The sequence below is a fragment of the Protopterus annectens genome, chromosome 3.part1, assembly GCF_019279795.1.
Source record: "Protopterus annectens isolate FY-2018-M chromosome 3.part1, PAN1.0, whole genome shotgun sequence".
NCBI lineage: Eukaryota > Metazoa > Chordata > Ceratodontiformes > Protopteridae > Protopterus > Protopterus annectens.
In genome coordinates, this window is record NC_056732.1 from 1,196,302,860 (window position 1) to 1,196,318,523 (window position 15,664).

Consider the following 15,664-nt stretch of genomic DNA (forward strand, 5'->3'; position numbering starts at 1 on the left):
TTGCTGGTATCAATAAACATGCTGCACCTTGTACAATCTGAATGGCAGTGAGCTATGCACATGAGAGACCTAAACCCCAGCACTGACTTACATAGGACAAGCTGTACTGCATGATCCATAACACAGAAGCCACCCCCACCCATGAGTAAACTCCCAGTACAGGCTACCCATAGAGTCACTTATCGATTCTCCTCAAGAGGAATCTTGATGAGTGGATGGGAGATGGTAGCTTTATCCTGGGTATCACTGTTATGTCACAGGTAGACAGAGGCACAGTATACTAACCATGACATATGTCATGGCAAACTCCACTTACAATGTGTGTCGAAGGACAAACACACTCTCCGACTAGCATTAAATAATGGCCTAGGGCACATTGCTAGTGTTTGCAAATGTACACCTATGTTGTGGAATATACTACCAATGTTGGACAAGCCTGGTTTAAGTAGTTCATATCTGACCATAAAGCAACATGGTCAGATGTGCACAACTGGCCCCACACCAGGCTGTTGTGCTCACTATGGAAATGTAAAGCAGTGATAGGACTAAAGCCCAGGATACTGTCCACCACAGTCAAAGTACTGAACCAGTACACTATACAGTACTACAGTGTTAGGTCAGTGTGAAAGGATGTTGACAACTGTATGCAAAGTATCCCATGCAAACCCTGCAGGCACAGTATAATCCTGTTGTGTTCACACACAAAGCAGTTGTACAGTAACTACACAACATGACACACAACACACAACCATAAACGGGAGATATTTGTTGAAGTTCACACTCATCCACAAATGTGGTGGGCTGCATAGTTCAATATATGGAATGCTCACACTGGGCATGCTCACACACTTTGATAAATGAGACATATGTCAGACAACATGCCATGGGAAGGCTGAACTGGGCATGCTCACACACTTAGGCCAAATCTCAGTTTAGCAGTTGGCCACACATATCTGGTATTTTTACGTGTTATTCCAGGAACCAACCACATTACAGCAATCTGCCCCATGCACACAGTTAAATGACTACAGAGACATACGTGATATAGTGGATCCCTCCCATATGCAAACATCTTCCACAGATACACAAGTTGTTCATACAAACAGGGAATGCTATGGCAATAAAGACATGCAAACAGTCTATCAGCAACAAATAATGTCCATTTGACAATTAAACATATGGGTGCAGAGGTCAACACTAGGCTGTTTGCCCTAGGGAATGACAGCTTAGCCAGAGTGTGCTTGGCGTCTGCCTCCCCACAGGATGCACATTCCCCTTTCTAAACATCGATGATGTCAGCACCCTATAAGTACAGCAGAAGAAGAGAAACCTCTCAGTAATGCGAATAGCGCGCTCCACTAATACGTCCGTCTCACATGTCATGACATACTTAGGTAGGGGTTTGAATCCTGCGAATGCTCAGTGTGTGTGTGTGAGTGGGGTTGGTGTGTGTGCAAGTCTGTGGGAGGGCAATGCCCCTTTTGGCAACTGGGAAAACACACTACAGGATGCACATTCCCCTTTCTAAACACTGATGATGTCAGCACCCTATAAGTATAGCAGGAGAAGAGAAACCTCCCAGTAATGCGAATAGCATGCTCTGTTAATGTGTCTGTCTCAAGTGTCATAACCTAGTTAGGTAGGGGTTTGAATCCTGCAAATGCTTAGTGGGTGTGTGTGAGTGGGGTTGGTGTGTGTGCAAGTCTGTGGGAGGGATATGCCCCTTTTGGAAACTGGGAAAACACACTACAGGATGCACATTCCCCTTTCTAAACACTGATGATGTCAGCTCCCTATAAGTATAGCAGGAGAAGTAAAACCTCCTAGTAATGCGAATAGCGCACTCCGCTAATGCGTCCGTCTCAAGAGTCGTAACATAGTTAGGTAGAGGTTTGAATCCTACAAGTGTATGTGTTTGGCTGAGGGGGGTTAGTGTGTGAGAGGGAAATGTCCCTTTTGGCAACTAGGAGAACAGACTACAGCATGCACATTCCCCTTTCTAAACAGTGATGATGTCAGCACCCTATAAGTACAGCAGGAGAAGGGAAACTTTCCAATAATGCGAATAGCGCGCTCTGCTAATGCATCTGTCTCGAGTGTCATGACATAGTTAGGTAGGGGTTTGAATCATGCAAGTGTGTGTGTTTGGCTGACAGGGGTTAGTTTGTGTGTGAGAGAAATGTCCCTTTTGGCAACTAGGAGAACAGACTACAGGATGCACATTCCCCTTTCTAAACACTGATGATGTCAGCACCCTATAAGTAAAGCAGGAGAAGGAAAACCTCCCAATAATGTGAATAGCACGCTCTGCTAATGCATCTGTCTCAAGGGTCATAACATAGTTAAGTAGGGGTTTGAATCCTGCAAGTGTGTGTGTGTGGCTGCGTGGGGTTATTGTGTGTGAGGGAAATGTCCCTTTTGGCAACTGGGAGAACAGACTACAGGATGCACATTCCCCTTTCTAAACGCTGATGATGTCAGCACCCTATAAGTACAGCAGGAGAAGGAAAGCCTCCAAGTAATGCGAATAGTGCGCTCTGCTAATGCATCTGTCTTGAGTGTCATAACATAGTTATGTAGGGGTTTGAATCCTGCAAATGACAAGTATGTGTGTTTGGCTGAGGGGGGTTAGTGTGTGTGAGGGAAATGTCCCTTTCGGCAACTAGGAGAAAAGACTACAGGATGCACATTCCCCTTTCTAAACACTGATGATGTCAGCACCCTATAAGTACAGCAAGAGAAGAGAAGCCTCCTAGTAATGCGAATAGCACACTCTGCTAATATGTCTGTCTTGAGTGTCATAACAAAGTAAGATAGGGGTTTGAATCCTGCAAGTGTGTGTTTGGCTAAGGGTGGTTAGTGTGTGTGCAATTGTGTGTGAGGGAAATGTCCCCTTTGGCAACTAGGAGAACAGATTACAGGATGCACATTCCCCTTTCTAAACACTGATGATGTCAGCACCCTATAAGTACAGCAGGAGAAAGGAAACCTCCCAGTAATGCAAATAGCATGCTCTGCTAATGTGTCTGTCTCAAGTGTCATAATATAGTTAGATAGGGGTTTGAATGCTGCAAATGGCAAGTGTGTGTGTTTGGCTGAGGGGGTTAGTGTGTGTGAGAGAAATGTCCCTTTTGGCAACTAGGAGAACAGACTACAGGATGCACATTCTCCTTTCTAAACACTGATGATGTCAGCACCCTACAAGTACAGCAGGAGAAGGTATGTGGCATGGACAATGACTGAGTTGTATGTGTCCATGCCTCTGACAGACCTGTATGCTTGTGTTATGTGGTAGACCATAGTGCCCCACAGGCATATCACTGTGACCTTCACCTTGTCCAGCCTGGTGAGTGTGACCACACTGTACCGGACAATAAAGGTAGCTAACACAACTGTGGCAGGTGTGTTGTCTAGCCGTACAGGCTGTGACTGGCACACAGGATTTGTGTGCTATGTGTTATGTGTGATGTGTTCAGGCATAACGTATGCCTGTGTGCCAGCTGCAGAGGTGTGTGCCGCTCAGGCAGAATGCTATTCTAAGACTCCACGAATGGCCCAGTGTGTTCACGTGCTTGTATTGCTGTCAGTGTAGGTCTACATCAGACTGGTACTGTAGTCACTGTAGTATTGCATGCCACCTGACAGGTTATGCCAGTACTGGGTTCAGAGTGCTTAGTCCTCAGTTTGGCTATGTGGTTCCATCTCATACATGTGTTGTACGTCCATGTGTAGGGAAGAGGGTTGACTGTGTACATGTGGCAGCTGTGACATTGACACATGACCCATATATTCCACAACTGTTGCATAGAGGTGACTGACAACTGACCTTTGAACATGCTACCATAGTATTGTGATTGCCATGGTGATTAACAGCACATAGGGCCAATGGGGAACAAGGTACATAGGTTCATAGGTTCATAGCGTCATACTAGGCAATCTGTCCTAGGGCATTTAAGAACCTAGCCAGAATGTGTTTGGCTGTTGCCATCCATTGTAGATATATCTTGCCATGCCCTTTTCCGAGGTTAGTATACTGTGCCTCTGTCTAACAGTGACACAGAAGTGATACCCAGGGTAAACCTACAATATCCCATCCACTCATCAAGATTCCTCTTGAAGACAATCAATGAGGGACTCTGCCTAACCTGGACTGGGATTTTATTCCAGAGTGAAGTGAGCCTCTGGGTTATGAATCTGTCCCTCCAGCATGTCCTATTTATTTCAGTGCTGAGGCTCAGGACTCTCAAGTGTGTATCCCAATGTGATTTGTATATTCTCAGGTGCAGCATGCCCATTAATTCCGGGTTTGACATGGTGTTATACATTAGGCACAGATCGCCTCTGAACAGGCGGTATGCCACTGAGTAGAGCTGGGGTTTATTTAACCGGTCAGCATATGGCATCTGTTTGATCCCTTTGATCCTCTTGGTGAGGTACTTGTGGGGCCTTTCCAGTTGCTGCAGGTGTCTGGTAAGGTACATCCCGACAGGGGGATTGTACTCAATTATGGGCCTGATGAGGGATGAGTAAAGAGGCACGATGTCCTCCCCTGATGTAGATGTGAATCCCTTCATGATGGGGTGGGCTATATACAATGTCTTTCTAACCACTTTGGCCACGTGATTGTCAAATGAGAGACTGCTATCAACTTGGGTCCCCAGGTCCCTAATTACTTCTTCTGTACGTAATGGAGTACCACCTATGTGGTGCTTTGTGGGCACTTTGTTTTTGCCAAAGGGGATGACTATACACACTTTTGCATTCAGCTGCAGGCCATGGCTCTGGCACAAGCTGTGTGTTTCTATGATGACCCTTTGGAAGATGCTTGTTAGCCACAGTCCTTCCATGTTGGCTTGTACCTCCGATAAATATATACCAAACAAGAGAGGTCCCAGGACTGAGCCTTGTGGGACACCACTCGTAACTGGTTTGGAGTCTGGCATGGCTCCAGCAATTGTAACCATGTGGGTTCTGTCCTTGAGCCAGTGTGCAATCCATCTAGTGACATAGGGGCTTATATTTAAGCTGGTGAGCTTCTCTAGAATGCCCGAGTGGGGTATTGTTTTGAAGGCTTTTGCGAGGTCCAGGTAGACTGTGTGAACCACCTTCCCCTCGTCAATGGCCTTGGTGACTGTTTCAAAGAAATCAACCAGGTTTGAGAGGCAGGATCTGCCCTTAACAAAGCCAAACTAGGTATGAACCAGTGTCTGTAGGTCCGCAATATCTATATTTATGTGGTCCATGATGATCCTTTTCATAGCTCTGCAGACCAAGCTAGTGTGGCTTATGGGGTGATAGTGTCCAGGATACATTGAGGCACGACCTTTCTGTAGAGGGACCACTGTTGCTGTATGCCACACTTTGGACACATATCCTGTAGTAAGGCTGGGATTGAACAGTAGGTTTATGTTTGGTTGTAGCACATCTTGGAGGTCATGTAGGGCACAGCCCGGGACACTGTCTCATCACATTGATGCAGTGTGTATTGCTTTGGAGAGGGCGGCTCTTACCTGAGCATCTGAGATGTCAGGGGGGCAGCACTCTGCTGGGATACATATTTGCCCTTTCAGTGTGGATGGGGGTGAGAAGTTTGCACTGAACCTGTCAGCTAGAATGTTGGCAATGTCTGTGGGTTTGGTGTTTCTATTGACATTTTGGATTACCTCTGAGCATATCTGGGAATTACCACCCAGGTTCCTAACATAACTAAAGAAAGCCTTGTGATTATCCTTAGTGTCCTGTGCAATTTCTCTCGAAGCTGGCCTTAGACAATCTTATGAGTGCCTGTAGTTATTTGCTAATACTGATCAGTGATGCCTTCCCTATTTGGGAATTTGCTGTATCATTTAGTAGCTTCCTCCTTCTATTGTGTAGTTTGTTTATGGCTGGGGTCCACCAGACAGGACGTCTGCCTTTGGAGGATTGGGTCTTGGTTTTATTCGGGATCACATGATCCATGCATTCCTGAAGGTGTCCATAGAATGCGTTTATAGAGGAATCTGCGGTCTGGTCTGTAGTTTCCACAGGCCCGGGGCTTTGAAGGTTTCCACCTCAGTTTTGAGGAGTGTGAATTTGCTTTAGAGAAGTTGTTCACTGTGGTGTTCTGGGCAGGGGGTGGGGTTGGGATGTGAATATCCAGTGAGATTAGTTTAAGGTCCCCATGTTGATGATGATCAGGTCCAGTATGTTTTCCTTTCTTGTGGGAGTGGTAACAAGTAGTTCCATAGCATTTGAGCTCATATATTCTAGGAATCTTTGGCCTAGGGTGTTGGAGCTAGAGTCATGCTCCCAGTCCATGTTTGGGTAGTTGACGTCGCCCAATATAATGGTGTTTGGAGAGACCTTCATATTTCCACTGTTCACAGGATGGCCGAGTGCAGTTCTTGGGTTTGGGAGGGTGGTCTGTAGCAGGCTATAACCTGGAAGGCAGTTTCACCCATTGTTAGTTGCACATGGATAGTCTCTGATGCTTGGTGCTTTGCCACCAACCTGGAGGTGTGGGTATCTTTGATGAATATCAATACTCCTCCTCCATTTGTGGTTCGTTCCAGGTTTTGGGGCTGAAAAGCATGGTATGAGGTTAAACCTGGTAGTGCTGGTGTGCTCTCAGTAGCCCTGAAACAGGCATCTGTTACTGCACAGATATTGATGTTCTCCATGCCAAGGAGAGTTTTGGGTGCATGCATCTTGAGGTTTAGACTTCTGGCGTTGGGTAGCATTACTCTTAGTTTCTTATCCCTTGTGATACCTATGAAGGTGGGTTTGTCATTTGAGCCTTGCCTAACATAAGCACTATGGGGGTAGCAAGAGCCTTTGCCAATATCTGAAAGCCCAGGGGTGACAGGTGCAGGCCGTCCCTAGTGAAGCAGGTGGTTCAACAAAAGATGAATATGTGAGGGTGTAGTGCCTGTGATTAGTTAGCAGTAGCATATATGACTGCTCATGTGGACACATGCCAGGTAAGTCATATGCAATGTGTCACAGGCAACGTACATGTGAACAGGGCAAACAGTGACATTCTGTCAAGTGAGACATGGACATACATATAGTAAGCTATGCAGATGGCACTAGGAGTCCACAGAAGCTCTATAACTATGCATTGCAGGTGGGATCAGTATTCCAGGGTAATTGCAAGCAAACATGCATGCAAACAAAGCTACAGTAAACAGAGCTGCATGTAGTCCATTGTACAACAAACAAGCTGTACCACTTACAGTAGGTAACACTGCAAATATGCAGGCACTATGCACATGTACATGGAAATACATGGGTCAGATGGCTAGGTTCCAGTCTCAGCGCACACAAGTGTACAGACCATGTACTGTCAGGATGTACAATAACTGGATGGAAACAAATGTGCTCATACCTGCAGTAATACACATGTCAAATAACAGACACTGAGCCTTCACTCAGTGGTTCCATACTTAGTAGGATGTATGCTACCTGGCCTGCCACCACAGTATCCCTTACATATATGGGGACTCTCCCTCCTGTGACAGTTAGTTTTGTGTGTTGGGGCTGTCTAGCATGGTATGAGATGTGAGCTTGCAGTTCTAGGGTGCTCCTGTGTGTCCTGTACCAGTCGTGTAGTACTGCACACATACCAACATCCTCAAATATCTGCATTGCAGAGTTCAGTGTGGGCAACATGCCACTTGCAGTTTACATGTCCATCATTGTATATTACTACATTCATTACCTTATCCCCTGTGCTACCTATGTCTGTAGCCTTCTGTTGACATCCTTACCACCAGTATGCCAACATGTGCAGATGATACACTATGGTACTTACCATGGGTGTAGACAACAGTACATGACAATCACACCCTTACTGCATCAGGCATGCTGTGATATACCCACAATTAATTCAGCACACAGTACTGTTAACAACATGATACTATTACTACACGTCTATGTGGTCACCCTGTGCATCAGCAACATGTTAACCTGTACCTGCACAGTTGTTACAGACTACAGGAGGTGGCACAGTTTCATCATATGCACAGGGTGTGAACTTGGTATGCCTGAGTCAGCCACCGATACCACCGATTGACATGTATGTGTATGTGTGTTGGTGAGGGACAGCAGTAGAAGGTGGGGCAATGTTGATGCAGTGTGTGCGTGTATGCAGTAGCCCTAGGTGTTGTCAATTTGCATGTGTGTATGGATGCACACAGTTCCACCTCATAGCTGCCATATACTGGTGTTTGTGGACAGCCACAGACTGTACCTGCCAGGTCATACAGATCAGTGTCTCTGGCCATGGACACGGTACCTGTGCCTTGCAGGGATGCTACGGACTGTATCCGGTACCAACCCAGACTGGGTACTGTCATCAGAAGCAGGTATTTGTTGACTGGACACAGATCCCTGTCGGTCCTGGCCAGAGCCACGTGCACGTGGTCTTCTGGGGTGGTCTGATGACAGCACAGACCGAGCATTGCTGGGCTGCTGCTGGCACTATGGGGGCAGCCGCGGCCCTGTTGTCATCCGCGACGACTGCCAGCTGCTGCTGTTGCTGGCATACGCCCACGTCGACGCCTCAACTGTCCACCATCGCCCTGGTTCATGGATATGTAGTTGTGGAACTGGTGTAATATGTCCCCACAATGTCTGTCTATGACATCGGTGAAACTACGGATGGCAGCTGCAATGTCACGCATACTGTCAGTCATGGCTGTGCAACATGCTGTCAGCTCCCTCAGACTCTGTCTGGTGTACCATTCCATACGTGACTGTGCCTGCATGACAGCCCGAAACATAGCTAAGGTTGTAAGACCTCTGTGTGCATGTCTGACAGGGGCAGCACGCCCACGGATGCTCCCACAAGAACCCCTGGACATCTATCTGTGTGGTACAATCTCTGGGCCATGCCCATGGCTGCTGTGTGGGGAGGCATGTGCCACAGATACCACATTACCCTGGTCAATGCCCACTGTATGCTGTCCATCACCTAGGGACATTCTTGACAAAGGGTGTATTGGCAGGATAACTGTGCGCATTGATGGGGTCGACAGCTGTGTACTGTCAATCGGCTGACCAATGGCGGACCCTGGCATACCTTCCTGTGCCATTACACAGATGTCATCATTATCAGTACCTATGGCACCTGATTCGGGTTCCCTGATACATGACACCAGAGCAGCACCAGAACCTGTGGGAGGGAAATAGGAAACACAGTTTACAATGTCTACACATTACCAGTGATGCACACATCCACACATGCACAGGTCCAGACATGCACACATGCACAGGTGCACACATGCGCACATGCACACATGCACGGGTGCACACATGCACGGGTGCACACATGCACACATGCACAGGTGCGCACATGCACACATGCACACATGTGCACGTGCACACATGCACACGTGCACACATGCACAGGTGCACACATGCATACATGCACACATGTGCACATGCACACGTGCACACATGCACCCATGCACCCGTGCACACATGCACACATGCGCACATGCACACATGCACAGGTGCACACATGCACACATGCACAGGTGCACACATGCACACATACACATGCACACAGTTTCACACAATTGTACAGTACTCAGTATGTGTGATATCAACACACAGACACACCTACATGCATACAAAGATCACTACTAAGTGAGCCTAATATTACTATTGCTATCAAGACTATTACAGGTATTGTTAATACACACTCACCAGCATGGATAGGCTGCATTGCTTTTACACCGGGGGGACCTGCAGACGTGAAGAAACTAATGTCAGTGGGCACAACTGTGCCATTGTTACTGAGTATGATACAGGTCAGTAGTACAACAGTCGCCTTTCACAGGTCAGCTGCTAATATTGAGGATATCACACTTGCACATTAAATACTATGGTGACAGCTACAAACCAAGGACACACCTCACACATGTATTAACTACCAGTGTACACAACAGTCAACTATACATATGGCATATTATCTGCACACTCACTGTCTTGCTGCTGCATGGCTCCAGCCTCCATCATTATGCATGTCTGCTGCTGTTGTTGTTGCTGGCGGACTGGAGCCACTACACTCATGAGTAGTCCCTCCAGTCTGGTGAGTGGGGGATGTGTAGCCACCCCACCACCTGTGGCGACCTGTTGCCTGTGGATATCCGACGCACGCTGATGGACATTTCTTATTAAATAACTGCAGTGATGTTGTACCTGCTCATATGTCCTATTATGCGTGCCTATGTCATTTACCCGACGGACCAGGTCTTGCCACAGTGCAGCCCTCTCCTGCTGATTCTGGCTGGTGTGGGAAAAGAGTATTGCATAATCCCACACCAGGCTCTGGTGTATCGCCTCATCCTCAGCTGTGGAGTAAGTGGGATTCCGCGGGTGGGCCATGTACCTGAAAAAGAAAATAACCTGATATCAGCAATATATGTCAGCAGAATTTGGCACACATACTACACATACTACTCGACTGTTATGATACAACATATCTCACATATATAGCATCTGTCTGTCTATTGGTGGATACACATGTAAATGGCCAGGTATCAGTGCTCAGCCAGCAACTGTGCAACAGTACCTGGCACACTCCATACGACATACTACCAAACCCCAGCAGTCAGAACACTGATTCAGGTCAAGAGCACCTACTCACTCTGGGGGTTTGTATCTAGGTACTGCATGGCCTACATCATCAACTACTGTGAGCTGACCACACACTAATTGCCCTGGATATACATATCCCACCTCCACCACCAGCACAAACGACTATAGTGAATAACATTGCAGATGCAAACTTTACACTTTGTAACAGTGACATGGTATCCTTTTAGCCCACTGGGCCAGTGGCAGATACAACCCACAATGCTGACCCCTACACAAATGCTTTCGACAGACATCTCAGACATCTCTGAGAATGCATGGATCATGCAATCCCATATATGACCAAGACACTCTCCACAAAGGGACAGCATCCTGTCTGCTGGACCCCAGCCATAGACAGATTTTTATTTTATTTATTTATTTTATTTTACATTTGTTGACCGGGTTAGTCTGGCTGGATACAAGTCCATTTTCAGCAGAGGCCCGAGGAGAAAAGCTCCACTATCTACTGGTACATGCATAACAAAAAAAAAATTACAATAAGATATGGCTTGTTGGAATTTAAGAACAAATGTATGAAAGATATACAGAGTAATGAGATAATTTTTGAAAAGTGAAAAAAGTACAAATTCTAGATTCCAACAGTTTTACAGAAAATATATAATACATTAAAAATTCTAAAAGTAGTAAATCAGAGTAGAAGCCAACAAATTACAGAGAATGTGTAAAACTTTAAAAAATTCTAAAAGTAGTAAATCAGAGTAGGAGTTAGGGTAGAGAGGAAAAGAGTAGAGGAGTAGAAAGATTGTATTACAAAAGATGGAGGCTATTGCAAGACAGAGCATAATTCCATAAAGGGAAGGCATGTCTGAGCAGCACTAGTAAGGATCTATTTTCCATCATACAAACATCCATGGGCAACTTTGAGAGGGAAATCAAGAGGGACACTACAGATAACCAGAAGGCCTTCTTCGGTTATGTTAGCAACCTGGTCAGAATCCATCCTCTATGCCCATAGTTAGTACACAACAACAAATATTTCACTGAAACCGCAGATATTGACAACATTGTGGCAGACAGGTTCAGTGCAGGTGTCACCCCGCCCTCTCCCCCAAAATAAGACATAGTTATCCCAGCTGACTGTAACCTCCCTGTCATCACAGATGTCCAGGTGAGAGCCGCCCTCATGAAAGCAGAATACACAACATGACTGGGACCTGATGGTATCCCCAGTTGCATGCTACATAAACTCTGACAGGAGCTAAACACACATATAGAAGTGCTATGTAACACTAGCCTGACTACAGGATATGTACCTGTACACTGGCGCACAGCAGCAGTGGTTCCACTCCACGAAGGAGGCACCTCAACATACCAATACAATACAACACAATACATTACATTACAATACAATACTATACAATATGCTATTGCCCCTGGGACTACAGCAGCCTACTGTTCTGCTACCCTGACCATTGTGACACATGTGGTGTGATGGTACCTGCTGCTGTCACACAGTTACACAGGGTGACTCAAATAGCATATTACCTGTCTGACTAACATTCAGCAGGGGTATGTGTGACATGTACTCATGGGAAGTCTTGCTTCTTAAGACTGTGTGGTTTATTGCAGGGTATGTCTTATCTGTGGGTAGGAACTTTTACCTACACATGTGCTCTCTATTGCAGTGGCATGGACGACACACAGCAGAAATTTAGGTTGTGGATGGTGTGAGGTATTACTATGGTTGTTGGACATCTGTCATGGGTGTGACTTACGTATGTAAATCCGGGAGTGGTAACCTCTATGTGGGTAGTATGTGTGTACTCTGTGGTGTTGTCAGTCACTGTGCATTGGTAATGTGTTTGAGTGCATTGTCACAGTGTTGTACATGTCACTGTGTCCTTCTCCATATCTGTAGCTGTCATGTGAGGTCCATACCATGGCATCCATTATGTGGTGTGGAGGGGTACACCGACCTACATGTCCATAGCTGACACACCATGTCTGCTGACACATACCATGTGCAGGTATTCCAGGAATAGTGTGCCACTGTGAATATCATTGGGGGCGCTATTGTACACATTTATGACCCTGTTCACCCCTGACACATGCAGTGGTGGGCAGCCAATCACATATCTGGTGGATACTGGTGTAGGTGATTTGAAATGGGGTATGGTACTCCGGTTTTGACACTGGTGTTCACTCCATGCCTTTGTCACCAGGCACCTGTTGCAATACATCTGTACACATGTGCCTCACTCAGAATATATATACATCTCTCTCTCTATATATATATATGTGTATATATATATATATATATATATATATATATATATATATATATGTATATAGATATATCTATATCTGTATGTATATATATATATATATATATATATATATATATATATATATATATATATATATATGTATGTATACATATACACATATATATATATTGATGTACATATATTGCTATAGATGTGGAGGGGGGGCACAGAGGGGGTGAGAGTGACAGAGGGGGTGGGACATGGGGTGTTGAGGTCGTCATATACAGTCATACCTGTAGATAGTCAGATCAGTCTGTCTATGTATATGTATCTACATATATCTATATCTGTATGTGTGCATTACATATATATGTTTGTACATATTCTATCTATCTACATCTGTCTATGTATTCCTACATCTCTCTCTATGTATGTCTACATATATGCATATTATATATATATATATATATATATATATATATATATATATATATATATATATATATATATATATATATATATATATATATATATATATATATATATATATATATATACATACATACATATTTTGACATACATACGTATCCATATGATAGACAGGTATATCAACATGTTTGTCTACCATACTGTATACACACACTAACATGCTGCTAAACATACATAACTGTGAAACCTACTTTTTACATTGCACTACAAACTACACTCAACCTACATTGATATGTGCACATAGATGCTCTCACATACAAATTTATGTACAGCCTTCACTGATAGTTGCTGTATGTCCCCTGCCCTTTACACATCTTCATATACATATGGATACAGACCAATGACACATATGGAGGGTTCATAGTATGTAGACCTTTATAGTATCACTTTACATTACCTGTGTTTGTCACAGCTGCTTGTGCTGCTGTCTGGTTTTCTGTCCTGCTGCTCCACTTCTCTGTTGTCAGCTTTCAGGTGGCTGTTGCTGAACAGTCTTGTTTGTGTCTGCTTAATTTCAATTTTCTCTGTCTCTGTCTCTGTCTCTCTCTCTCTCACTCTCTCTCTGTCTGTCTGTCTGTCTTCTGTCTCTCACGTCCTCCTCAGGGTGCAATGAAAGTATTGCATGTGTGGACTGGGAGTACAGCATACTTTTGTAGGTATCTGCATATAGGTTCATAGGTTTATACTAGGCTATCTACCCTAAGGCATTTATAAGCCTAGCCCAAAGTTATGTGGCTTACGCCACCCCTTATGTTAGAAATAATGTGCCCATTAGTTTGTTGTGCCTCTGTCCAGCAGTGACACAGAGATGATTCCCGGGGTAAACCTACAATCTCCCATCCACCGGTCAAGATTTCTCTTGAACAGAGCCAGCGAGGTGCTCTGCCTCACATGGACCGGGATTTTATTCCACAGCATGGGGAGTCTCTGGGTGATAAATCTATCCCTCCAGCACGTCCTATTTATATCCGTGCTAAGGTTTAAGTCACTTGCTCTAGTGGTTCTGGTGGATTTGGATTTTTTGAGGTGGAGCATGTCCATTAATTCTGGTTGGTCATGGCCTTGTATGTCAGGCACAGGTCACCTCTGAGCAGACAGTATGCAACTGAATAGAGTTGGAGTTTCTTCAGTCTGGCAGTATATGACAGGTTTTGGAGTCCCTTTATCCTTTTGCTGAGGAACTTTTGGGGTCTCTCCAATTGCTGCAGGTGTCGGGTGAGATACATCCCGAATGGGGCATTGTACTCGATCATTGGTCTGATAAGTGAAGAGTACAGGGGAACAATGACCTAACTTGATCTGGATGTGAATCCCTTCATGATCAGATGGGCAATGTAGAAGGTCTTTCGAACCACTTTAGCAATGTGAGTGTCAAACGAGAGGCCACTGTCAACCTGGGTACCCAGGTCCCTGATAACCTCTTCTGTGCTTAGTGGGTTGCCACCTATATGGTAGCTTGGGGTTACCTTGTTTTTCCCGAAGGGTATGACTATACACTTTTTTGTGTTTAACTTCAGGCCACTCTGGCACCAGCTATCAGTTTCCGTGAGACCCCTCTGAAGGATGTTTGTGTCCGATGTACTATTCACTATGGCACCCAGTTTGCAGTCATCCGCAAACTTTGTCAGCCATAGTCCTCCTATGTTTGCCTGTATTTCTGAGAAGTAGATGCCGTACAATAGGGGGCCAAGGACTGAGCCCTGTGGGACACCACTTGTAACCGGCTTGGAGTCTGACATGGCTCCAGCAACTCTAACCCTGTGGGTTCTGTCCTTTAGCCAGTTTGCAACCCATCTTGTGACATATGGGTTTACATTTAAGCTGGTAAGTTTCTCTATGATACCCGAGTGGGGTATTGTGTCGAAAGCTTTTGCAAGGTCAAGGTAGGCTGCATGGACTGCCTTTCCCTCATCAATGGCCTTGGTAACTGTTTCGAAGAAGTCAACCAAGTTCAAAAGGCAAGATCTGCCCTTGACAAAGCCAAACTGGGTTGGGTCCAAGGTCTGCAAGTCCCCTATGTCCTTGTTTATGAGTTCCATTATGATCCTCTCCATAGCTTTGCAGACCAGGCTTGTTAAGCTTATGGGGCAGTAATTACCAGGGTCCGTAGAGGCACCGCCTTTGTGGAGTGGGACCACAGTTGCCGTACGCCACTCCTTGGGCACATATCCTGTGGTAAGGCTAAGATTAAACAGCTGCCTTATGTGCGGGTTTAGTTCTTCATTGAGTTCATGTAGCACACAGCCGGGACACCATCCAGTCCCATTGATGCTGTGTTTTTAGCTTTAGAGAGAGCAGCTTTCACCTGCGCATTTGAGATGTCT